The sequence below is a fragment of the Stegodyphus dumicola genome, chromosome X2 (assembly GCF_044657685.1).
Source record: "Stegodyphus dumicola isolate Sdum_Otavi_A_Nest chromosome X2, ASM4465768v1".
Taxonomy (NCBI): domain Eukaryota; kingdom Metazoa; phylum Arthropoda; class Arachnida; order Araneae; family Eresidae; genus Stegodyphus; species Stegodyphus dumicola.
Window position 1 is genome coordinate 134,132,207 of NC_140781.1, and position 25,600 is coordinate 134,157,806.

Sequence of the window (25,600 nt, forward strand, 5' to 3'; positions counted from 1 at the left end):
GAAATGTGCTAATCAGTATTTTCCGTTTTAAAAAAAAGGTCTCCTTAGCAAACAGTGTACAATTTCTGCTGTAGAAAACAGTGGCAGGATTCAGCATTGGTGCATAACAATGTCATAATATTATTTGCATTAATTCAAAATGAAAACAAACGTCCTAGTTTAATGAATTTTAGTTTGATTATGGATTATGATCCTAAAATAATAATAGAACTGTATGCGAAAATAATGCATTTTAGTATCTGAAAACTTATAAATTATTTGTGCGAACATTTTTCGACCCACAATATGTAACAAGATTTTAAATTAAAGAATATTTGATACCAGTAAATCACAAAAGAATATTGCTGAATGACATAAAAAAGAAACATTTTAATCTCGAATTAAGCAAATTATACTTTTTTAACCGAGCCCTAAAGGCAAGCTGAAAAAGATGGTAGAAATCACAGGCTTTGGTATATTTGGAAGTATTTTGTCAATTTTGAGGTGTCAAATATTTTGTGTTTTAATTTTTATAATGAGTATGGACTTTTTAAATGTAACTACAGGAATTGTATAAAATGTCGTATTTCGCATCTTTTTAAAAGTTTTTTAATTAAAAACTGTTAAAACATAAATAGCTGCGTCATTTAAAAACTTGTCTAAATGGCTGGACGAAAGATTTTACGAACGTCTGTGACAACGGTTGAAATATAGAAGCCACGCATGGACTTTATGGGCCTAAATAACCTTATAGGTGCCAATTTTATGGGCATGGGGTAAATTTTTCTACGATATTCGTGGTGAAGATTTTAAATCAATTAAGTACAGATAAATATACTCAGAGTTTTTATATATTACACATATAAGTTTATGTTGAGTCCAATAAATGTATCTAAAAAGTGGATTAATTTAAAAGGAAAAAATATATTAATATATATGTGTAATATTCTCTTTTAATGCCTTATCCATTATCTTGATTAAATTATTTGAAGACTCAATAACATTTGATAAAGCAAACTTGTTTCCTAAATAACCTTATAGGTGTCAATTTTGAAAGAAAATATCAGTAGTCGTGTATCAAGCTGCTAAGACAAAACTTAAATTTAGGTCCAAAACGTAAATAGCAAAATACGCTATAATACCTTTATCTTGCTGATACAAAACTTCTTTTCAACTCTCCAGCTGTTGCAAAGTGATGTGTCACTTTTTTAGCATTTGAAGCTCATAATTACCTTTCGCCCTGCACCTCATCGCATTTCCTTTTTTCGATGGTAAATATTGTTTTTCTTTTATTTATCATTATCAATGTTATAGAAAATAATTTGCATGTTTTTCAAACTTCGAAAAATTTAAGCCGAAGTAAAAGGATAGTTAGAATAATGTTGGTAAAAAAGCAAAATGCATGTTCACTCTTGTTCGGAAAAAAGAAATTTTAAGAATTTAAAATACGTAATTCGTTGATGTCTTTCCTAATTTAAAGGCAAATAAGGAAAGCATATTCAAATGCATGCACAACGAATATTAAACCTAGCCATGTAACGTTTCAGTGATACAATCTAGAATTGCGAAACCTAAGTTTAGATATCATAAATGACTTCTGATTTCACTTTTCCTAGTTGCCGCTTAACTGGGATAATGCTTAGTGACTTCCGTACAGAAAGGCCCGGTTTCGAATCCTGGAAAAGGCTATGTTTACATTACTATGTTTGTAAATGTATACTGTCTGTGCGGCATGGGAGCATTCAAAATATGCGGCAAGCCAAACGTTCTCTCGAGAGATCGGTGGTAGAGAAAGAGGGATGTGAGATCATCGGACCTGTTCCCCAGGCGATATCCTACAAAATTGGGAATGGCGGAACTGAGCAAAGTCGTACTGTCACCTGTATGGGGCTCAAGGTTCTTGGCAATGACAGGCGCAATCTTGCCTTCTTACCCCGATGAATTTCGTGGGTTTGTTCTGATATTAAACAAGCAAGATTAGTTACAACAACAATACAAACAACAGCAACTTTTTTTATTAAGATATATTTTATTTCTGCTCTAAAGATTACAATATGCAGTTCTACAGGAAAGCTAGATAAACGACAAAATTAAATTAAAAAGCTTTGAAATCGGTTCCTCTTTCTTATCAAGCATGCATTGTTACTAATAAATTTGAGATTTAAATAAATCATTTTCTCATTAAGATTTAAATTATGAAAAATTTAATATGTGTTCTGAAATTGGCTACGAATTATGCAAGGTGTATTTTTATTAACACGTTATTGCTTACGTTGAATCTTTCCTGATTTTCTACTGGTCTACTCCACCAGAAAATGCAAACTATGTTCTAATAGCAAACGATAATTTAGGTCTATAGAGATGTTTCGAAGTTTTAAGCCGGAGCGCTGTAATATTGATTCAGAATGCCGGAAGGTTGTGCCGCTTGTGGATAAGTTATTTATTTGCAGTTCGTGAGAAGGTGCGTTAGCATAGAAGCCACGTCCTTTGGTTTGCAAATATTGTATTCTCAGACTGCAAACAGCAGAAATTCAGTTTCTAGCAATTACTTTTGTTATATACTTTTAATCTGAAATACCAATAAGTATTTCATTACATTTATATTAAAGACGTTATTATTCTGAGTTATTTGGATCCTAAGGTAGGGACGAGAGAAAAACTCGTGTAATTTAGTAAGTTACTCAGGTTTTATTTTAAATAAAATCAAAGTGTACTCTTTAATTATTTTGAAATATTTTATTTGTAGCATGACCATTTATTAATGTGAGAATGTAACCTGTTTCAGGAAGCAGACACCTTTAAAGCGATGTGCAAATAACCTGCAGCTAAGCTGTAAGCTACTTAACCATCAACTTTACCTGTTTTTCTTTCCTGTGTTTCAGATGAGGTCTCATCTTCGCACTTTCTAGGAATCTAAAACTCCAGGAACTCGGACAATACCTAAAATGTAACTTAAAGCGTTATTAAATGCTACAGCTTTTAGTTCAACTAAAATTTAACATAAACTAGCCACTGCTACTTCAGGGTCTTAGAAATTCAAATCCTTAAATATGTACAAAAAAGGTATATTCTGTGACGAACTGGGCAGAATTGAACTACTGTGGTTTCTCGCCCTACTCAATAAAAAATTAGAAATCACTCAGCAAAATGTAAATAAGCACTGGGGCGGACTTTTAGAGAATAGATTTCTGGGGAGTATCCACAGATCGCCACCTAAACTAAAAATTGATTAACCCTTTAAACACTCCCTAATTTGCATTCTGGTAATAGCTGATGGAAAAATAGAAGGCACAGGAATATAATTAATGTGTAATATATTAGCTAAAATACATTTCCCACCTGTATACCATACATCACACTCAGCAATTAAATATCTTGTGATATAACAATTTTAATGCTATGTGCTAAATTGTTATTCTTGACATAGATCTTAGCGAATATAGATCTCTCCATATGCATTTATTATTTAAAACAGAGGGTAATAGTGATTGTTTATGGTTTAGATATTAGATTCGATGATAAAAAGCCCTAAACGGTCTTATAGCCATAACCAGATATCAAAATATGACTAAGAAATGCAGTAAATGGGAAGAAAGGTAAGGCTGTTTGCTTTTATGGAAAATCATAAGCACACAAACCCACAAAATCTAATGCTCTTCAGAGATGTTTATATAATCAAGCAACTACTCGTCAGTATTTACAATGATCTACTGACATCTTCACTTTGAAATATCCAAAGAAAGTTGGTGTTAATATCAGAAGAAGAAACGAAAAGTTGGTGTTTCAGAAGTGTCAAAAGTATAGTAGAAAGTAGTATCAGACGAAGAAAACAAAAGTTGGTATACCAAAGAAATTTGGTGTTGGCACTAGCTCAGCAGCCCTTGTAAATATTTTATCTTGAATCTATAGGCGATTTTTAGGAAACAGTGTATGCAAGGCGCAGCCTAGATAAGAGAAAACGCTGCGTTTCCTTTTAAGGAAGTTTCTAAATCACATTGGTTTCATTTTTACTTGTAAATGTTTCATTCCATGAGAATCCCACCTCATTTGAAAAAAAATGATTGAATAATAGAATGGATTAACAATATATATGCAACATTCATTTCAAGGACTGAGAGTTACAATCCTTATATTGGGAGTTACAGTCATTTTTAAAAGATGTCTTCAAATACAAACGCGTGTTTACAAAAACGTGAAATCATAGCAGAAAGCTAGATGAACTTCACTTAAACCTCAATTATTTTAGTACATGTAATTTTTACAGCATTTTATTCCATATGTTTCTATTTCTAAGACGTCTGCTGTTATTTTTTTATTATTCTGTTACTTTGTTATTGTAAAGATAAAGAAATTTGATATTTCGCAATACTCAAAGAAGATAAATGCAGCGAACTTGATGAAACAATATTTTTTCCCTCAACATTTCTTTTTGAAATCGTAATGCTTAAAAATACTTCTTTGAGTACTAGGAATAACTTTTTGTAAATGAAGAAGCAAAAAAAAAAAAAAAAAAAAAAAAAAAAAAAAAAAGAGAAATAAAACTATTCTACAGAAAACAATTGAATATCCAGAGTCTTTTAATTTACTGAATAGCAGCTTAAATTTAAATTCTTGTAGAAATAAGATTATCATGTCCCATGCAAGAAAAAAGAAACGATACATTTCTTTTAAATTCTAAAACAACATGTTATTTAAGAACAATTACTGAAAGCCTTCCACTTAATCAGACTATTAGGATTTAATTAATACTCTAGAAAGCTAGTGCAAATTAAATTAACTACCACACCGTAATTAAGAAGGTGCTGTTTTCCACCTACGTCTGAATCATATTTTAGGGATTCTTTTCTTTATGCTAGACAAGATTAGTTCTAATATTTAACACAAATAACATAACACTTTAAATCCCCATTGTATTTGGAAATAAATGAGATTAATCAATTTGTTATTCAAATTTGATTCTTTTTGAGTTAATAATAACATTACGAACCAGGAAGCAAAACTTAAAACTGAAGGTAAGGGAAGGAGATTGCTTCCACCCTGCAGGAAACATGACTTTTACACTGTGAATTGAAGGATGGCCCAAGATAAACTGGAACCCAAAATAGCATATGTCACACACTATAGGATACTTGAGATATTCATCAATATGTTGAGATATAACGAAGATATTAATGAATATGTCATGTTGCGTATAGTGTGTGACATTTGCTGCTCACAATAACCATTTCACGCTCTATTATGACAGTCACGAAACTTGAGATTAAATTATAGGTTATTTTAATGTTAAAAAAACTGAAAAAAATAGAAAAAATTATTAAAATAGCTATAAAAATAGAGTGACTTTTAAACATTTTTAATGCTGATAAAACCAAACATATCAAATAACAGTAAAAAAGTTATACATATTTTGTAAATGAATCAGGGGGTTACCTATAAAATTACAGTTTTAAAACCCTTACCAACAGATTTAATTTATACAGTGTATTTCAGTCTATATTAGACGGACCTAAATGATCCATCACAAATGAAAATGTTATAAAAAATTCAGGAAAGTAAACATCAACCCTCTGAAAATATAAAAAATTAAATATTTTTTCACACGTTACAAAATAAATCCGGGATTCAGTGTTCGAAGAAATGAATAGTTTAAGAGTCTTATAATTTATACGTATTTTGTACATGCACCATTTTCTTATATTTGAATATGTAATTTCCTTTATTAATTTTCTTGGTTACTTAATCATAAAGATATGGTGACGTTTTTTAAGAAAATTCTTTACCATCTATTTCTGTTTTTACAATACATAAATCTCCATATTTAGTTTGAGTATTTCTTAATACTATCAGATTATATATTCCAAGACTTATGTTTTTCAGTTTTAAAGTTTGATGAAAATATTCGTGATTATTTAATTCTTCTATTTATAGAGAAATTAGGTATTTTTTTGGAAGCAGGTGTCATGAAAAATATGCAACGCCTTCCCCGGGAATCGACCACATCACGAAGGCATGCCAAGAAGGCGGGAGAAATACTTTATATACTCTCCTTCTTAAAGTGCAACTGGGATTTTTAAGGGACCCAATCGCCAAATTCTGGGTCGGGAGAATCATCATCCAACACCATTTTTAGTTCGGGCGCCACTGTAGAGACACCAGGTATTTTTTTTGGAATCAGGAGACTTGAAAAATAAGGAACACCCTCGCCAGGAATAGAACCAGGGACCTCTGGAATACTCGCCCAGCGTGCAGACCACCACACCACGAAGTCAGCCCAAGAAGGTGGGAGAAATACCTTACACATTTATTGGAAAACATTTTTACAAACGTTTTTTATTCAGTCCTTTAATAATATAAAAAAATAGCTATAAATCGAGAATTCGAAAAATATAAACAAATCTACAATGTTATTATTATTTTTTTCAAAATTGTATACTCGTCCATCATAACCTTCAAATGCATTAATTTTTTCTCTAAATAATAAGAAATTATATTTATTAAAATATTTAATTTTAAGTTTTTCGCTTCATTAATTATTATCAAATCTAGAACATTCTGAATAGTCAATATTATGTTTCCCAAGCAAGCTATTGACGGTGTTTATTGGCTCCATTTATTTAGAAAAATATTTTAAAGGCCTTTTGGATCACCAATTAGACAAATTATCTATGTAATTATTAACTATAAAGCTTCTTCACTTTTTAAAAATCTTTATGCAAATCTTTTATGTATTCAGTTACATCATTTTTAATTTAAGGAGATGATTTGCTGTGTCACATAATTTATCATATATCGGATGTGGTTTTTCAAAATATTGACTCTAAAATATTAAATTTTCACAATCATGAATCTCATAAAAATAATATTTTTTGTTTCTATAAGATCACTAATATTACTATATATTATTTATAGATATTTATAGATATTATTTTCTGACTCACGATCTTTTTAGGAAATATTTTTGAAGGTAAATGATGTCCATCTGAAAATATTTTCAAAAATATATTCAATTTTTGAGGATTTACGGCATTCATCTCTTTTATACTTCTAAATTCATAATTTTTTGAGAAAGGTTTATATTCAAGCGTTTTATAATCTCTTCTATATCATTAAATTGATTATTATGTATACGCATGCATTTATTAAATTGTTCATAATAACTTAATTCCCGCTTTGATACTTCTAAGGGTTTTTGTTGAACTTCTTCACTTTATCCTTAATAAGTAATTCTAAAGTTTTGAATTTTTGAATACTAATTTACCAGTTGGTTTATAGTAACTGTAATCCGAACCACTTTCTAGAAAATCGAAAACAATGCACATATTTTTCACATGTATAAATTAAATCTTCTGTATTCTCATCTTCTTCTTAAAGAGTTGTAAAACATTTTGCTTAGTTCTATATATTCTTCCAAGGGATTTTAGTCTAATCTAATTAATTTATCTATACTTTCTTTCAAATAGTTTTTTTCCATCTTTTAGGAAAATGTTTTATAAATATTTTTTACTTAGGATCTTAATTAATTTTTTCTAATAACCAAGAAATTTGATTAATATATTTAACATAATTTGAAGGAGGATTTCTTGGCAATTGAAAACAAATATTCAATATGATTACGTTTTGCATGTGATACTTCAAATTTACAACGTATGTAATATAATCTCAAGATATTATCAAAACACCACAGAAAACAGATTAGACAAGGAGCGAGTAATATAAAGGTTTTTATGCCTCTTTTTTTAACATATAAGTATGCAGTTAATATTCAAGAATATTTTGCTTCTTTTCTGAATAATTCTTCTTTCCTTCATTCATTCTACGACTACAGATCCTGAAGATAAATTAATATAACGAGATTTATATCACGTTTGTTCGGTTTTATCTTGTCCTATAAAAGTAAAAGAAGGAAAATATGTTTTTCCATCACCATTCCCTTCACTAGGAACATTGGGAAAATGTAATTCTACTCTTAATTCCATGAAGTCAATTATGCATCTTATACATTTAATCGACTCATTATTGTTTATCCCTAATCCTAAAATGTTTACATAATTCAAATTGTTATTTTTCCTTCCATTCACTCCAATGTAATGTTTAATTATTTAGTCACTATAGTGTTTACTTACATCTGTAACAAATTGTATATCTGTTTATATGCTTATTTGAATTTTACTCTGCTTTAATTTATTGTTCATTTATGAAAAAAGGGGGGACTATTATTATTATTATTAGCCCCCTTTTTTCGATAGGCATTGCTTCATTTCGCCTGTTCCCCTGTTTATCAGCCATGAAGACTCTCCCCTTCTTAGACCACCTTCTTTTGCTTCTCCTCTTTTTTAGCCGAAAGGCACCCACTCCTCCTTTAGACGTTTGGCTTTGTTTGAGGACCCTTTCTCAGCTGACCTGCTCTGCCTGGTCATAGCCTATAGGCTTGTAGGGTTCCACCCTTTTATCTAACAACTAAGTGTTGAGGAACCTCGTGAACAGCTAATCGAACAATCGCTTAAATTCGTTAACAGAAACGTAAAACTAAGGGTTAATTACCCTTCATTTCTCAAAATAAGAATGAACAGTTGGCCCGTTTCTCAGAGCGAACAGCAAAGCCTCCGCTTGGGCTTAAACTCAAAAGTTAGAAATAAGAACTTAACTAATGCTTAACGAAAGAGATGTAGCCGAAACTACCATAAATCTAACTAGTTGGCCCCTAAATATTGAATAAGCTATCGAAGCTATCAAGGGCTTGTAATACGGCCGAGATTAGCAACAGCTTAGAGAGGCGTGGTCAAAAGGCAAACGCGCGCTAGTCAGAAACTCTGCGGTTCTCTCTCGAAGTCAGTGGAACTTCGACTTAAATACTACTCTTACGCAATTACATTAAACGCGATTCTAAAAACACATTCTTGTAGGAAATTGTAAGCTGAAATTAGGATGCATAGGAAAGGAGAATTAACTTTAAAATGGCTGTTAGGAACTTAGGAAAAACCTTACAGGCTTTTACCCACCTTAGTAGTTAGAACCTGTCTCCTCCTCCCTAATACGGAGTGAGATAACGGGGTGTCTAGAAGCATAGATTCACACCCACTTACTGGCAGCAAGCGTTACAAAATGCTGCAGTTGCTTTCAGTAGCAGGAGCGGTTATAAGAGTTTGTTGCTGTCAGTTTGGTTTATGACTTAATTCAATTAAAGAATTTCTAACATTTATTTCTTCTTCAATATTTTCATTAGATCCGGTTTTAGGTTCCAGTTATTAGCAAATATTTTTTTAAGTTCGGCATATATGTGAATTAATAATATAATACTAATTCTTTCAAAATTTCATTTAAGGAAATTTTTAGTTACTTACATATATAAATGTTGATTACACCAGTCTACTCTACCTTCATGTTTATTTAAAACGTTTTCACTCAAATCTTGATATTTAATTATTTCATCCCAATCCACTACATCTTTCAATTCTTCAGTATTATTATTGGATAATTTCTGACATCTAGAAACTAATTTCATACTTAATTTTTAAAATTTTTAAATGAATTTATGATTTGAAGTTTGATATTCTGAAATTTTATCTCAATCAATTTTTTTCGTTATAATCTAGAATGAAATTTTTGAATAATTTTTTATGTATAGATACAATGCTCCTGTTAATGAGATTTTCATGCATAATCATAAAAGAATCGGATAAATTTTTTATAAATATCATCCCAATAAACTCTATGTTTATATTCACTGAGATTCAGACAATATTTTGTATTTAGAAATCATATCCCAGTGGACAGCATTTTCAAAATTTGTCATCAAATCTTCTCCGATAAATAATGTTTAAATAAAGAGAACCTAATTGACACGCATTTATTTAAAAATTTAATTTTTGAAGGTGAATGATCTAGAGCCTAAATACTTTCAAATTTATTACTTCAATTTTCAGATAAGGTTCAATAGTAATTGCCTTCTCTGTTTGAACTTCTGATTTAAAATCATCACGTCTGCTATCACATATAAAAATGATTTATTATTATTTGTACCTGTATTAAAATCGTAATTTAAAATACCAATTCTAATTTGAGCTTAAAAAATTTCTGATGAGTTGGATTTTAAAAATAATCTAATTTCTACACGCCCTTCCATTAAAAATTCAGAATTTTCATTTAGTATTCCGTATTTTGTACATTTCGAAATATTTATAGGCCATTCTTTACCAGGTTGAAGTTCAACAACGCCTGGCAAATTAGGGGTAAATTAAGGACAAAAATGTTTCAATAAGTTGCATCGTTAATAATATCATAAATAGATTTTTAGTCGCAATATCTTCCATTTTACAGGATTTGCACCTTTTCTTCCCTTCTGAATCCATAATATCTTTAATATGCCAATATTTACCTTTTGATTTCCTTTTAAATTCTAAAATACTCATTTATTCGATTATGAGGAGTGTCAACTTCTCTGACTAAATCAGAATTTTCTTTTTTAATCTTTCCTTCTATGGTTTTAATATGTCTGGAATTTTCTTCATTATAAATTATCAAACTGTTTTACAATTTTCTAATTTTTTTCGAGTAATTCATTTTTAAATTTAAAATAAATAGTTTCATACATATTTCTACATATTTTAATGCAAATTCTTTTATTGGTAGCATCATGATTTTTTACAGGGTTTAAGCAGGTTTTAATGTTTTATTCTCCGTATCGTTATATCCATAATCAGTTCATTTAATATTAATGCCAGGAGTAACAGAAGTTCCTTGTTTCATTTCATCATCAACGAGTGGATAATAATCTGCCATTTATGATAATTTAACAGTCTCGACCATAGTAATTTCTCCTTTTGCTGTATTGAAAACCCTCTTTTTTTCTTTAATAAAATAAAATAAAACCTGCATCGTTTTTAAGGGTTATTCTTAATGTCCTCTTAAAATGGATTTCGATATTACTGATGGAAGTATAACTTTCATTATTAGAGAGATCATAACAAAAAAACAGTAAGGAAACCATATTTTACCATATTAAAGCCAGAAACCTCACATTGAAAAATGCTTTTAAAGCAATTTTCCAAATTTTTTTTATTAAATTTTAATGATGGTCTATAATAAACAATAAAAAATCTTTAGAGTTCAAAAAAAGTAAAAAATGTTTAAAGTTCATAATAAATAAAGCCATTTATTTGAGACGAAGTCTTACATTTTAAGATCATCTTTAAGGTGTAAGACTTCTTCTTTATCCATCCAGCTATTAAAACTTTGGGGATAACTTAACCAAACATTTTTTTCGAGCTTGTATACTTTACTTTTTTATTATATTTTACCATTTCATAATCATAAAATATTCTTTCATTTTTTTTCTTTTTTAAATCTTTTACTCTATAATTGGTTATGGGGGTATTCTTAGTTCTATAATGTCTGATATAAAAATCTCTTCATTAAATGTTGGATCTTCTACAGTTATGAATTCCTTTTTTACTATAGATATTATAACACTAGCTTCTATTTTACATTTAGGTCTTCTTTTTGGAGACCTTTCAAAATGATCTATGTATAAATTAGATATTATAAGCTTGTTAAACTTTTATTTCGTTTTCGGGTTTAATAGCTATGACAGATGTCATTTTTAGAGCTCTTTTACATCTTTATTTTTACATCAATATATCTTTTAGCTTTGTTTTCGTGCGCATACTTTCTAATTTATTTTCTGCTAGTTATATTCAAGCTTTCTGTTATAGTAGACTTAATTTCTTTACTTTTAGTGGTAAGCCATTTTATGTTATTTTTTAAAATAGCTTTGGTGTACCTTTTCCTATAAATTCAGCACCTTCATTCGTTAATATGAATTTCAGTGCTCGTTCCTTAAAATCTTGTTTGAAATCTACTACTTCTTCAGATGTATTTCTTTTTACAGAGAAAGCCCAAGCCTAATTATTAAATGCATCTATAACTGTTAACAAATAATTAAAATTACTTCATTACATTTGCTATAATTTTAAAAAAGAGCAAATCAGCATCAAATTGTTTATTACCCTTAAGTACATAAATTCTTCACTCTTTAAGTTAATTAATAACGGGTTTATATCGCGTATATTCGTCTTGAGTATGTAAATATCCTTCAACATCTTTCTCTGGTAATCCTGGTTTCGTTTTCAATTCATTAATTCCAAAATAACCTTTTTCCGGATCATAATCTGTTTCCTATACGATTTTTAAATCCTTCGGCTTTAGGGTCCTTTCTTTTTCTTTGATGTCATTTTGGCTAACAAATTACTCTATTTACTTCCACATTTTACACAAATTCCTATTCCCATAGACTTTTCTTTTTACATGAGACACAATAACTCAGTTTTCACCATACCAAACATCTTTTTAGCTTTTATAAGAGTTTTGTTTAATAATAACTAAATTAAACTCAGTGGCGCAACAGCTTTAATAGGCCATGGCCTGCAGTGCCCGGAAATCTGCTTTTTCGACCTTGGGACCCTGAGTGCACCAGCGTGTGCTGTGGGAAAGTGGTCAGCTTGTCGCAGGACCCCCCAGGTTTTTTAGCCCCCATGCGAACCCAACACATCCAACCAAGTACCCAAGCACACCCAACACAGATTAAAACAAAAATACAGTTAAAAACGACAACTCAAAGTTCTCAATATTGTTCTGTTGTCATTTATACAGTTCATCAAATCCTTTGCTAATCTAAATTCTTTCATGTTTCAATAGAATTCCGTTATGTTACCATGTTTTTCCCTAAAATGTCGCGTTAATATGCTGTTTGCGACGAAATATCGTGCATTGCTCTCAGCACAACAAAAATTACAAAGAGTATTATTTTTCAAATTATTTTTTCGGCTAAGCCGGGAAGCGCCCGTATCCAGTAATTATTTGATTGTAATCAAAATCACATCTCATTCTCATATTTTAAGAAACTTCAAAGTTCAACAAATAATCTCTCCTTTTTCCCAAAATGCTCCATTTCTCTTTCCAGCAATCATAATAGAAATCCTTGATTTTATCAACAACAATTATTTTTGATGGCTGAATATCGAACACATCTCCGGCATTACCCATAGCCAAAGTCTGCCCATACCCATAACAACCTCTTTGCCCAGTATGTCGACCCTCTCATTGCCTATAACATGTCGACTCTCTCATTGCCTATAACATCAATATGGGCTTTCACCCAGTTCATTTTCACTTCATTTATTTTCTCAACTTTTACAAGAAGATCATTTATATTTATTTATATTTTTTATATTTTTATATTTCAACTAAAACGTTACGCGATATTTTATAGAGAAGTTATTATATTAGTGGTATTAAGCGCATTTTATAACTTACCGTACTTTATAATTTTAAAAGCTAGAGGTTTTTCATGTGTAATAAATTATTTCTTTTTTATGGGGAAGCAATAGAACAAATCGGAAAATTAATTCCAAGACACGTTCTAAAACACAGTATTTCTCTATCAAAAGTTTTACCTACCGTTTATTTCTATGAAATATATCTGACATAAAATAAAACTTGTATGAAATATAACGACGATATTTAATGTATAAAACAGAGTGAGTGTTAAAGGTAACAGATTTTGTCCCAAGACCCCAGATTTCTTAATCGGGACTTATTTTATTACAAGTTTAAATCTACCACACTTTGAACACGTAAAATGTATTAAAATATAAGGTTATTATTTAAATTATTCAGTTATTTATAATTCCAGCCTTTACTATAACTTCTTATTTCTGTTTAAGCACAAAAATGCAAATTAGTTATGTAATATTTAAACTGAGGTTTGGGGATTTTAAGATAGAACTTGTTTTTGGCCTTTCGCGGGTAGGTTACGTTAGTTCCTGCCAACTCAGATAAGTTTTAATTATTTGGCTGCGCCTTATCAATGCCTACATTTGAATCTCATACATCGGTTAGAACTTCTGAGCCAGCTTAGAGTAAAATTAAATTATGTAATGTTTGACTGCTATACTAGGTTTTAAATTGAAATTTGACTATTACTTTAGTTGCACCACTACGAGCTGTGGTTGATATTATTAGCACAAAAACTTGCACCTATGTTCTTATTTCTATTTATTGAAAAGACTATTAAACCCTTTTCATGACTTGTAGTTACTTCAAACATAGCGATAATTCGCTTTACGTGTTTTATGGGCTTTGTACTATTTACCTTTTACCGGATAAATGATGAAAGCCCTAAAAGTATAACACTATTTAATTAAAAGTGCTGAAAGACGAAGGAATCAGTCTTATCCTACAGAAAATTAAACAAAATCTGAGGATATAACTTTGTATCTCAGGTAGAATAATTTTTAATGAAAGTTATTCCTAAAACTGTCAACAATCAGCGTTTGAATATAATAATCAAGGCTCAGAAAGGAAATTTTTCATAAAAAAGAAATTAAAGAAACTACATCTAATATATGCAATATCCATGATGCACAAGTAGTTTTAATATTGTCATAATGTAATATTGGCATAAGAATAAAAATTTAATATATTTAGATAAGACGAATATGATTTATCATGAGGGGAACGTCCAATTAAAGGAATGTGAAAAACCTGTTACTTACCGTTAAAAACGAAAATTAATAATTATGTCATGTTTTACTGAGTTTGGTATAGAAAATGAAGTTTTTAAATAAAGCGCTATGAACCAGCATAAAGATATAAGGATTCAAAATAAAATAGTATTTCAGCAGTACCATGATAACGTTCCTAAATATAGGGTTCAAAATGTTCAGTTATGATTCTAGCACGATTTCCCTAAAGTCATCAAAATTTCTTAGCATTCTCCAGACATTATCAAACATGTAAAGAATAAAATTGGAAAAAGAAAAGAAAGAAGAATATTTCTTCTAAATCTAAACTAAAAATATTCATAAATTTATAAAATATTGATATATATCAATTATATTAACATTACATATATGTAATATATAAATATATAAAATACCACGTATAAAATATAAATATATTTATAAACTAAAAGTAATTAAATTTACGCCAAAATGTATACAAAATATACTTTAATTAAAGAACAAAAAATTAAATAGTAAATTTTCTGTTATATGAAATTTTTGCTAATAACTGATTCTTTCATGCCCTTCTTATTAGCAATGCATACGTATTAAAATAATTTGAAACACAACAATTTTTATTTCCACTAAGTCAGTCAGACAGCAGGTGTATGTTTACGAATTTTTTAAAGCATCTGCATGCCGAGGATCATATTTGGTGTATTTAATTATGGCAAAGCACACTAGGGCTATCTGCCTAAGAGGAGGGATGCCTTTCGTGGAGGACTTTCTAAGGGAAACTGGCTCGTATACACGTTACACATGGGAAAAACCACGAAAACACCCATGCAGCCAGCCCGTTCGCGGGATTTGAACCTCGGACCGAACTACCAGTGTTCAGCGACTCTACCGCTCGGCCGCTGGTGGGCCGCCGAGGATCATAAAAGTAATGCTCATGATAATGATATGATTTAATGAAGTCAGAAGTGAGGCAAGAGCTACGGATAGCATTTCAAAGATAGAAAATATTGAACCTGAAAATAATAATAATTTGATTTTATTTAAAAATACTGAGAGCAACAAAAAAGAAAGTTCACGAATAATCAGAATTTAGATAAAAATAAACATATTTACAAAAACTATCACTACACAGGGTATACTTCAGAAATTTATTCCATGTCATATACATAAGGAAATGCAACATAACAACAGAAATGCCAGGTTTTTAAAGGAAGAATTTGAAAGTCTGGAGAAAGCGCAGAGTATGGCAGTTATTACATTCCCCATCATTGCTAGAAGAAATACATGATATAGTCAGTATTTTTTAAATCATTAAAATCCAGACTCATCCAAAAACATATCAGCATCCTCGATATTTTCTCGAGTTATACTTTAAAGTTAACTTCTATTATTAATAAACCGAAAGCAAAATTGACACCAATAGGTTACGATTTACTACTTCAAAAATATAAAATATGTCTTTAATGTGACACTATGATAAAAACTATTTTTTTAGGACGACAACATGCCTGTAGAGTCGTTCTAAATTCAAATTCAGCAAATATACACGAAAAACAGGGATTTAGAACAAGGACTAGTTAATATTTTTAAGCACTTTTATACTTTTATGTAAAGGACATGTAATATAATAATTTGATACAGCTTCTTCTGAAATATATTTAAATATTAGCAACTATTTCAAATCCAGTTGTACTGTTTTTTACTTAAAAATATCAGCAGTTTAGTGTATTTACATTCTCCTTTGTTGCAGTATACTTGAAAATTTGCACCTCTTACTGTATCAGTGGAAAAAAAAAAATGTTTGAGTTCATGTTGTAACAAATTTTGCTAATAAATTTCTTTTTAGACTTTTTAAATTGAAAATTACTTATTGATATGTGTTTTGAAAATGACTAACTTTTAATATGTGACGAAATTACTAGCCTGGAATCCAAATAAAAATGCATATTTCCAGATAATATAATATTATCAGAAAGAGGCAATTATAACATCATTTGCATTTCATTCATTATATTCCACATTTGCAATTAAAAAGCTATAATTATATTATAAATTCAATACGTTTAAAACAAAAATATTATTTCAAACATAAACTTTCAATTTTGAGAATCAGTACAGACTTAATGAAGCATAATGTTAATAAATGCTGAACAACTTGACGGTTAATCAGCTGTCTTAATTTTTTAAAACAACTGTAAACTGTAAAGATTTTTAAAGTAAATTTCAGTTAAAGCTGGTCAAAATTTTTTAAAAATTGCAGTTACTTAAAATAATTAGTCGTTGATTGGGTACCCTACTGTATTGAAAATCCCAAATGCAAATTAAAATATCTATTGTTTGAAAGCTTTCTGAAGCTACACGAACCAAATATAGTTGTCTAGTTTTATTCCACTCTCAAAATCGTACATGAAACGTGAAAAATGAATTTTTCATCATTGCTAAAAAAATGTAGCCACTGTATTCTCCTCAAGACAGATTAAGCCTCTGGAGTTTCTTGATAAGAGATTTAATGCTCAAAGTTAAATTACTGTGAAACCTAAAAAAGCCTTCACGATCTATTTTTATTAATTAAAACTGAAATTCATTTCCGAATTATGCTAGGTAAAGTTTCAGTATAGTTCTTTAAATCGTCGGGTTGCTTGTTGAACGAGCAGCACTGAACTCACAATAATTTTGAAATATTTTATTATTGATTATTGTCAAAGAAAGTCTTTTATTGCTTTCACTGCACGAAGTATAAATGCATTATCCTCTAGGAAAAAAAATGCAGATGCATAAAATTTTCTCTGCACGGTAGAAATTTTAGTTTGCATGTAAGGCAACAATCTATATCAACTATTAAAGCATCCTTTAGCTAGATTTTGAGTCTTTCTTGAGAATATAAAATTTATTTTTTTCTGATTTTTGGGAGGGTCAGAGGGATAACAATAATTCTAAGAGGTGTTGTCCAGAACACACTAAATTGCCGTCTCTTCTAGGGGTTTACTAGTAAGCACATGTACACCTCTTTAATTTGCTCTTCGCATTACGATATGAACTCAAGAGGTTACTACATATGTAATAAAGTACATGTATCTGAGTAATACTATTAACATAGTAAAGTACACATAACTTATATTTTTTGTAAAATTTGAAAATAACAGTTTATAATTTTGAGGGTATTACATAAATACTAAAATATCCTTTTGTAAAGCGAGTAACAGGGTAAAATACTTAGACACGGCCTAAAAAGAACACAACTTCAATTTCCGCACTGAAAATAAGAAACACTGGAAGCTTTCGCTTACTGAGTAAGAGTAGCCGGACAGAACACTGCACATAGTCTCTGGTTCGAATTCCAACCGAAGCCCAGGTCTGTATACATATGGATTATTTTAAAATAAAGCTACTTCAAAATTAAGTTTATATAAAAAATGAAGTTTATTTTAAAAATAAAGCTCACTTAAAATAAACGATTTAAATTCTTATTTTAAAAAACGCTGATTGTTTGCAAGGAAACTAAACGTCAGCAGCTAATAACATTAGGTTTCTGTATCTATTCTCAATTCATTTCTATAAGACAACTACTTGGTTTTCAAGCAAATTCGTCAATTCCTTTGAGTAAGCGTGGTAGTTGCAGATAAAAAAAATGACTCACTGAAAAATACTAAATGAGAAGAAATAAATAGTATGCTTATAATCATCATCTTTAATCAAAACTGAATATTCAACGATACGTTTCTTTCTACAACCCAAGGTTAGTTTTCATAATCTATAACAATTAAAATTTGAGTGCTAAACAGTCTTCCAAATAACTCGTGACACATGAAATTGCATTGCTATCTTAGCTCCGTTAATGTTTTTTAAAATTTATTTTGCTAATCATTAAGCTCATTTTGGTACAACAAACGTGAAAACTGAGCTTTGCCGTAGCCAAAATTCGAACATAGAGCAACCCGTATACTACCCGAGCGTTCTTCACCGTTACACCACGAAGGCAGGCGGTAACGAAGAAGAAAATTTCCTTTCTTACCCATGCGATTATTTTAGACATGAAACCTGTCAATCAATCATTGCAATGAAGTGCATCACGTAAATTGCCTTGAACGTATTTTGCGCTATGGGAGACCAGGCAAGTGTCAGTAAACAAAAGAGATTGCAAACTAGCCCATAGTTATCTAACAAATGCTTTATGTTTTTATTATTACAAATGTCTTCGCCATTCTTTGCAAAACGGTTTCAATTCGTTAATTAGGTCAGTATGAATACAATACGAATTAATTTGAATTTGTATCTGTAGAAAATAAAATATTAAAACGTCCCAGGTGTAAAATAAGTGGTTCAGTAAGTTTTAGCTTAAATTAGCGTGAAGTCGGAATGGAAACTGCAAATGCGAAACGGAGTAGGGGCTGTTCCACATTTCTGATTGCATAACTTAGAAACATTCCCCTATAGATGCTGAGAGCAGTTAATAGATTCCAGACAAAAATATCCAAGTTATCTTCTATTTCTAAACAGCGTACTTGAAGGATTGCGTGCAAGAGTTATCAGATGATTTACCGCAGTAGAAACACATGAAGAGTTGATTACATATAAAGAAATGAAAACTTCCGGCCATGTAATCATTTGCTAAGAAGGATCCTAGAGGACGGAAAAGAATGTTCTATCATAAAACACAGCATTACAAACACACACACTTCCTAACGTTGCTTTCTTTATTCAGCAAGCAGTAGCAGAGCTTAATAACATATTTTGGGGCAAAAAAACATGACATTGCGTCTACTAGTGCATCCAAACTGGAGATGATACCAAAAGAATTTACAGTAGCTCTAAACAAAGATAAATTCCCCACAGTCGTTTAATTCCGCCCGAATCGGCGACGAATTTTTCAGATTCGCCACTGTGAAAGGCAAGTCTACAACATCTATAAAACATTTTCATTTCAAACAACATTTGATCTTGTGGTATGCCATGAGTTCTAATATTATAAGAACGGAGGAAACGTATCTTCCCAGAAATTACGACGGGACAGCCGAAAATTCGGCACAAATGCGTAAACCTACAAACTATTCAATATTTTCCAAGGCGAAGTTTCAGTTTTTGCAAACTTTACATATTGCTTGATCTTTAACAAGGTAGAATGGAACAAAGTAACTAACAAAAGAGTATTATGAGAAGAAATTAAGAGTTAAAAAAAGTAGAATGCGGAGTCTGAAGAATTCGCCAAAATTTAAAATACTCTTAATAAATTTAAAGCTTAATAACGTCTGTAATTAAATTCATGGTAAAGTAGTTTAAAATACAGAAATAAAAATCTAGATTAAGTATATAAAGCTATTAAGCATATAAGGTATTTTCTCCATTCTTTCCGCTTGCCTCTGTGGTATAACTGGAAGTACGCTCGACACATTTTAGGAAGAACCAGAGTTAGAAATGCTGCGAGGTCAGGGCGAATTTCTTCAGTGTCCTGACCTCTAAAAAACAGACTCTACAAGCATAGAATTAAGGAAGCAATCTTCAGCTAAATCAAAGAAAAACATATCTTGAACAGAGACACAATTAAGAAATAGTTAAAGTTTTCAGTTAATTAAAGCTGACTATTAGCCATAAAATTTGAAAATCATATTTAAATGATTTAATACAGTAATTAATTTTCTACAGGAGTTCTTTTTTGTTTGTTTGTTTTTGTTTAAAACAGCGTTTTTGTATGAATGTAGTACCCACTATTTATTTACTGTGTATTTGTTCTATAAACAAAAATGAATGTATAAGTTTGCATAAAAGAAAGCGTCGTTTGAAAACAATAAAGACTATTGATTTTAACGAAACAAGTATTTAAATAATTTTCAGATAGCCTGAATTAAAAGCAATCATAATAACGCCGATAGTTATTTATCCACAAGAGGTTGACACTATAATTTCAATTTTAATAAAATATTGATAACAATTAATTATTAGAAAATATCTCGACACATTTACTTGGTTTTTCCTGATATCCTTCTTCAATACATCCAAAAATGTTATCGGAAATTGAATCGCATAAATACGGTCATATACCTTATTGCCCCTTTTCTTCATACTTTTGCTGCTATTCCACCTCCTCCTCCTTCTGCTGTAGTGCTCTTGCTGCTGTATCCTCCTACTATTGTTCCTCTTTCTCCAACTAAAAATGAGCTTCCTCTTACTACTATCAGTTGCTGCTATTTCTCCTTCTCCTTCTGCTGCTGCCCCCACCTCGTCCACCTGCTGCTGCTCCTCTTCCTCCACATCTTACTGCTACTTCCTCTTCCTTCGCCTGTTCCTGCTACTTTGTGCTGCCGTTGCTAATACTACTGCTGCCTCCTCCTTCTATCTGCAAATCTGTTATTGTGGCTGGTGATACTGACTGCCGTACCGATAGGCCCGGGTTCGAATCCCGAAGAAAGCATGGATATTTGTAAGCGTATAGTGTCTGTACAGAAAGGCGACACAGAAAGTAACGACAAGCCGGAAGTCCTCTCGGATGGTTGGTGGTAGAGAATGAAGGGTAGGAGACACTGAGACTGCTCTCGGGGGGTATTCGTCATTAAAAATGGGCTGCCCTTCACTGTTTACAAGGCCCAACGATACATAATATACCTTCAGTAAGGCACAGGTGACTGCCCGGTGCCAACCTGTTGCTGTCTTCTCCCCTTCCTCTTGCTGTCTCTGCTACTACTATTGCCCTATCTAAGTGTATTGTTATGTATTAATCGTTTTATTTTCAAGCTTAAGTTGTTTTGCTTATTATTTCAGTTTTGATCTGTAATTGAAGTTTTAATTTCTTTTTTTGTGTTTCGTTGTTTAAAGTTGCTTGTAAGTTTAAATTGTAACTTTTGTAAACATTAAATTTAGGTTAGGTTGCTTTAAAAGTTTTCTTGAGTTGAAGTTGTTTAATTTTAATTTGAGTTAGGGACTTAAGATTTTTGGTTTTTGTTTCTTGTTGTTTTGACCTTTAAGATTGTTTAACTTTTATTTATTTTAAAGCCTTGTTGCTGCACTTTTGGTGTGCTATTTTTTTTTCTTAACCTTAAGTAACTTAATTTTTTATTCCTCTTTCTTTTAAAGTTAAACGAATACATATTTTCTGACTGGCGGTAGGAAAAATTTATTGTAATTGTAATTCAATTTGGTTAATATGTGTGTATACTTTAATTGCTGCTGAAGAAACAATTTTTATAGTGCTGACATTTTTATTATGAATTATAATGTTGTGTAATGAATAGTTGCATTTTTTTTTATTTCCCAAAGTCATTTTTGTGTTAACTTGGTTCAGAAAATTTTCACCCCTTGCCGTCGGCTTGGAATTCATTCTCGGAAAATCTTATCAGAGGTTTTACTGCACCCCAAAATTCCTTTCACCCAAATGAAAAACCATATGTGAGGGGGGGACGTGTTGGATGGATACACCATATGGTGTTTCCCGAAAGAGGACCCTGTTTTGCTGGATTGGCGAGCATGGAGAGGTTCTACAGCATATTTTATAAAGCGAAAAATATTCGTTGAGAGAGAAGCTTTGCATTGTCGACTGGGACCTCGAGCGAGGCTAGTTTCTTCCCCCCCTTGTTTTCGTCTGTGGATCTGATGACACATTGGTGTGGCCTTGGAAGCTGAATGGAGGAACGGAGATAACTGGCTCTTCTGGTAGTTGGGAAACCCCTTCCCGTGAAGATTTCTCGGATCAGGTTGCTGGTTTTGGCTTCCTGCTGATCAACATCTACGCCAAATTTTCAAAAAACGCGCCAGCTATTAAAGTAGCTGCGCAGTGTTTTACAGGAAAGAGGGAGACAAGGAAACCATTTTGAATAACACGTTAGTTTTTGAAGGAAGGGACCAAGGAGATATTTTTGTTGTTTTCGATGATTTCCAAGATGCAGAGCGGGGACCAGCCGACGGCGTTCCTGAGTAGACTAAGAAATTAACCAACTTACACCGAAGGACGGAGTTGTAGCACCTGACTTGCAGAATGGCCAGCGTTTTGGTGATGACCGGAGTCCTGCTGCCGGTTGGAAGCGGCTGTGGGGCGGAGAGCCTGGCCTCCGAAAGTGTTACACATTATTAATCCTGATTGTTTTTTGTTTTCTTTTACAAGATTGCTTTTCTTTTACAGAAACCTCTACTGACGAAATTGTTATTTCCAGCTCTGTTACCTATACAAGAACCCAAATAATGTTTGATGCCTTCGAAAGGTGAAATTGTTAAATTTGTAAGCAGATATGTTAAATTTGTTTCTTCAGAGTTAAGGCAGACCTGCCGCCACCCTTGTTAAAAATGTAATTTATTCATACAAATTTGCTCATTAATAAACGTTAGATTGATTTTACCTACTTAGCCTTGTAATTATTGCATTTAATTCCTTACTTTGGACCTTAGACATAGAATGGGTTTAGCATTCCACAATGCAATATTTTTGAAATTTAGAATTGTTTGCATAGTTTATTTTTATGTTACACTATGATAACTACTCATATACTAGGGTATGTGATTGATACAATATTAGTTGAAATGTTTTGTTATGTTACCCATATACATACAGTTACCTACCTCATAATCTGGTATGAACATTGATAATAGTTATTACACAGTAATGATGTTCAGTAGTAAATATTACGTATGAATTTCTATTATGCTATAATGATTTAACAGTATTACTATAAACAGCTGATATAGAAGTAATGGTTTAAAAGCCATTTTTACAAATCTTATGTCTCAAAAGTTGTGTTTACCGAAATGCAATGACCCATAAATCTGGGCTTTTTGCTTTTATTTTCTTTAGATTGAAACAGCATAAATCTTATAAACTTTATATTATTTCAGTTCCAGTCCGATAAGGTTAGGAACAAATTAGTAACTGTTAAATTTCTTTACAGAGGAACTCTTTTTAAAAATTCGAAATTCGCATTTTTACAAAAGCGACTCAAGCGGCTGAAAGAGTTTTTTGTTTAATTTGTTTCTTAAATTGGAAATACTCACTAGCAGCCGATTAGTAAGCCTGCCGAACACTGCCAATTCAACCTAGGTTTAGATGCTGGCGAATGGACTGGCTGCAAGATAATTTTCTTGTCCCTTCCCCGATAACGTGAATACAAATCAGTTTTCCTAAGAAAATCCTCCAATAATTATCCTTCATCTTAAGCAATAAACTCCAGTGTGATTTGCAAAATTCAAATTATCCAGTTCAAATACTGAACTGGATCATACGTTACAAGTAACCTCACATCTCTAAATATTGTATACATAAAAAAACAAGCTATTTTCTTAAACCTAAATCTAAAGATAATTCCTTTGTTTATATGCACTTATCGTATTACCATTTGCTGCAAGAAAAGTTCGGGTAAGAATAGTCAGTTTATGAGATACCGTGGTTGGAATTAAACAAGCACTACTTGTATCGATTAAAATGTACACATTGTTTTCAAGATCACTAACAAATAGGTGACGAGAACTAGATGGCGAGATGTGTGTTGCCGCTACTTCTTGCCCTAGACCAGCGGTTCTCAATCTTGTGACTAACGTATACCATCTAAACAAAAATTGAAAACCTTTAGTACCACCACTACAAAGTACTACTACCACCACCACTCTTAAACAAAGCTCAGATCACATAAATTTACAAGTGTTAGAGAAAAAACTCAATTAGGATGTTGGGATCAATTAGGATGTTGGGATTTTAATTTTAATTGTTAAAAATACTGTGTTCCTTTGCGTACCAACTATTTTTCTCTTGCGTACCATAAATGGTACGCGTACCACCGGTTGAGAAGCCCTGTCCAAGAAATTTCCCTGAAAATTGCATGGTTGAGTATACATTTCTTAGCTCTAGAAGCAAATACGTCGCATTACCAACATAAATCACTATTTTCAGCGTATGTCTCACAATTAGTAGTATGACGAAAATTACGATTATGAAAATGACTTCTCGAACGTCGTAAAAGTGCAGCTTCTTTGCGAAGCAATTTTATCTCTTTAAGCAGTTCAGAGCTCGGCGTAAGAAATAAAAACTGCGATTGCCCGGAAAGGTGACACTCCTAATATTATAGACACTTCTCTATAGTTGTAATTAAAGGGGTGATTGATGCTAAAATAGACTGCCCATTCTTAGGTAGTTGTTGTAAAAATAATCCCCAAAAAGGTGTATCCACTTCATTATGATTCTCCGTAAGTCGCTGTATAACGCATAAGAGTTCAGACGGTTTTCAATCCCTCCCCACCAACTATTCTTCACCGCCAAGTATACGTTGTATTTCCAGCAATTTACTTTCACCACAGCGAGCGATGACTTCATTTTAGAGTTTCCCATATGTGTCCATTTTCTCAGGAAAAATGATGATATCCCTTACGGTCTGGGATGTCGAGGGATAGATTCGCCACACAGTGATTATATTTTGTTCTGGATTCTGTTATAGCCTTCGTAATCGAAATTCAAAAGTATATTCCACCATCGTGAACAATAGAGACGGACCAGAAGGAATTTGACAGAAGGTATTTTCCATTGTATATGATACTTATCCATTGTATATGATGTATAGTTCTGTTCTCGTACTTTTTCAAATTACATGAAACGATCAGCAGGATGCACTTTATCCAGCGTCGGTCGCAAATGTAGATGCTTAGGGGTGAAGCAGAAGACAAATTTATAAAGAATAAACTTTATTCACCATATCCAACATAAGAACACTTCGACGACAAGCAAACTGTGCGTCTCTACACAAACTCTGCACCATCTCATTGAACACAAAAAATAAAATTGCAACTCAATTCTACAAAACGAAGACTTCGCAAATTGGTTCCGTAACAAAACCACACATTCATATCAAGCTAAAAGATAAGTAATGATACAAATAGCTTTCTTTCGCTAGGTGATTGAGATTTAGAATAAACGAATGGTTTGGTTCTTGTATAATTTCAACATTATTTTTTAACAGTACCTTCTCTATAAAATATCTTTTGTGAGTGCACAATAGATAAAATCTTGTCAACTGTAATATTTTGCTTAACACAATGAATACCAGATTTACTGGAACTTTCTTTCCTTGATTTTCACATACTCCGTTAGTATGTAACTTTCTATAAATTCCTTCAACGACAATGATATACGTTGTTTG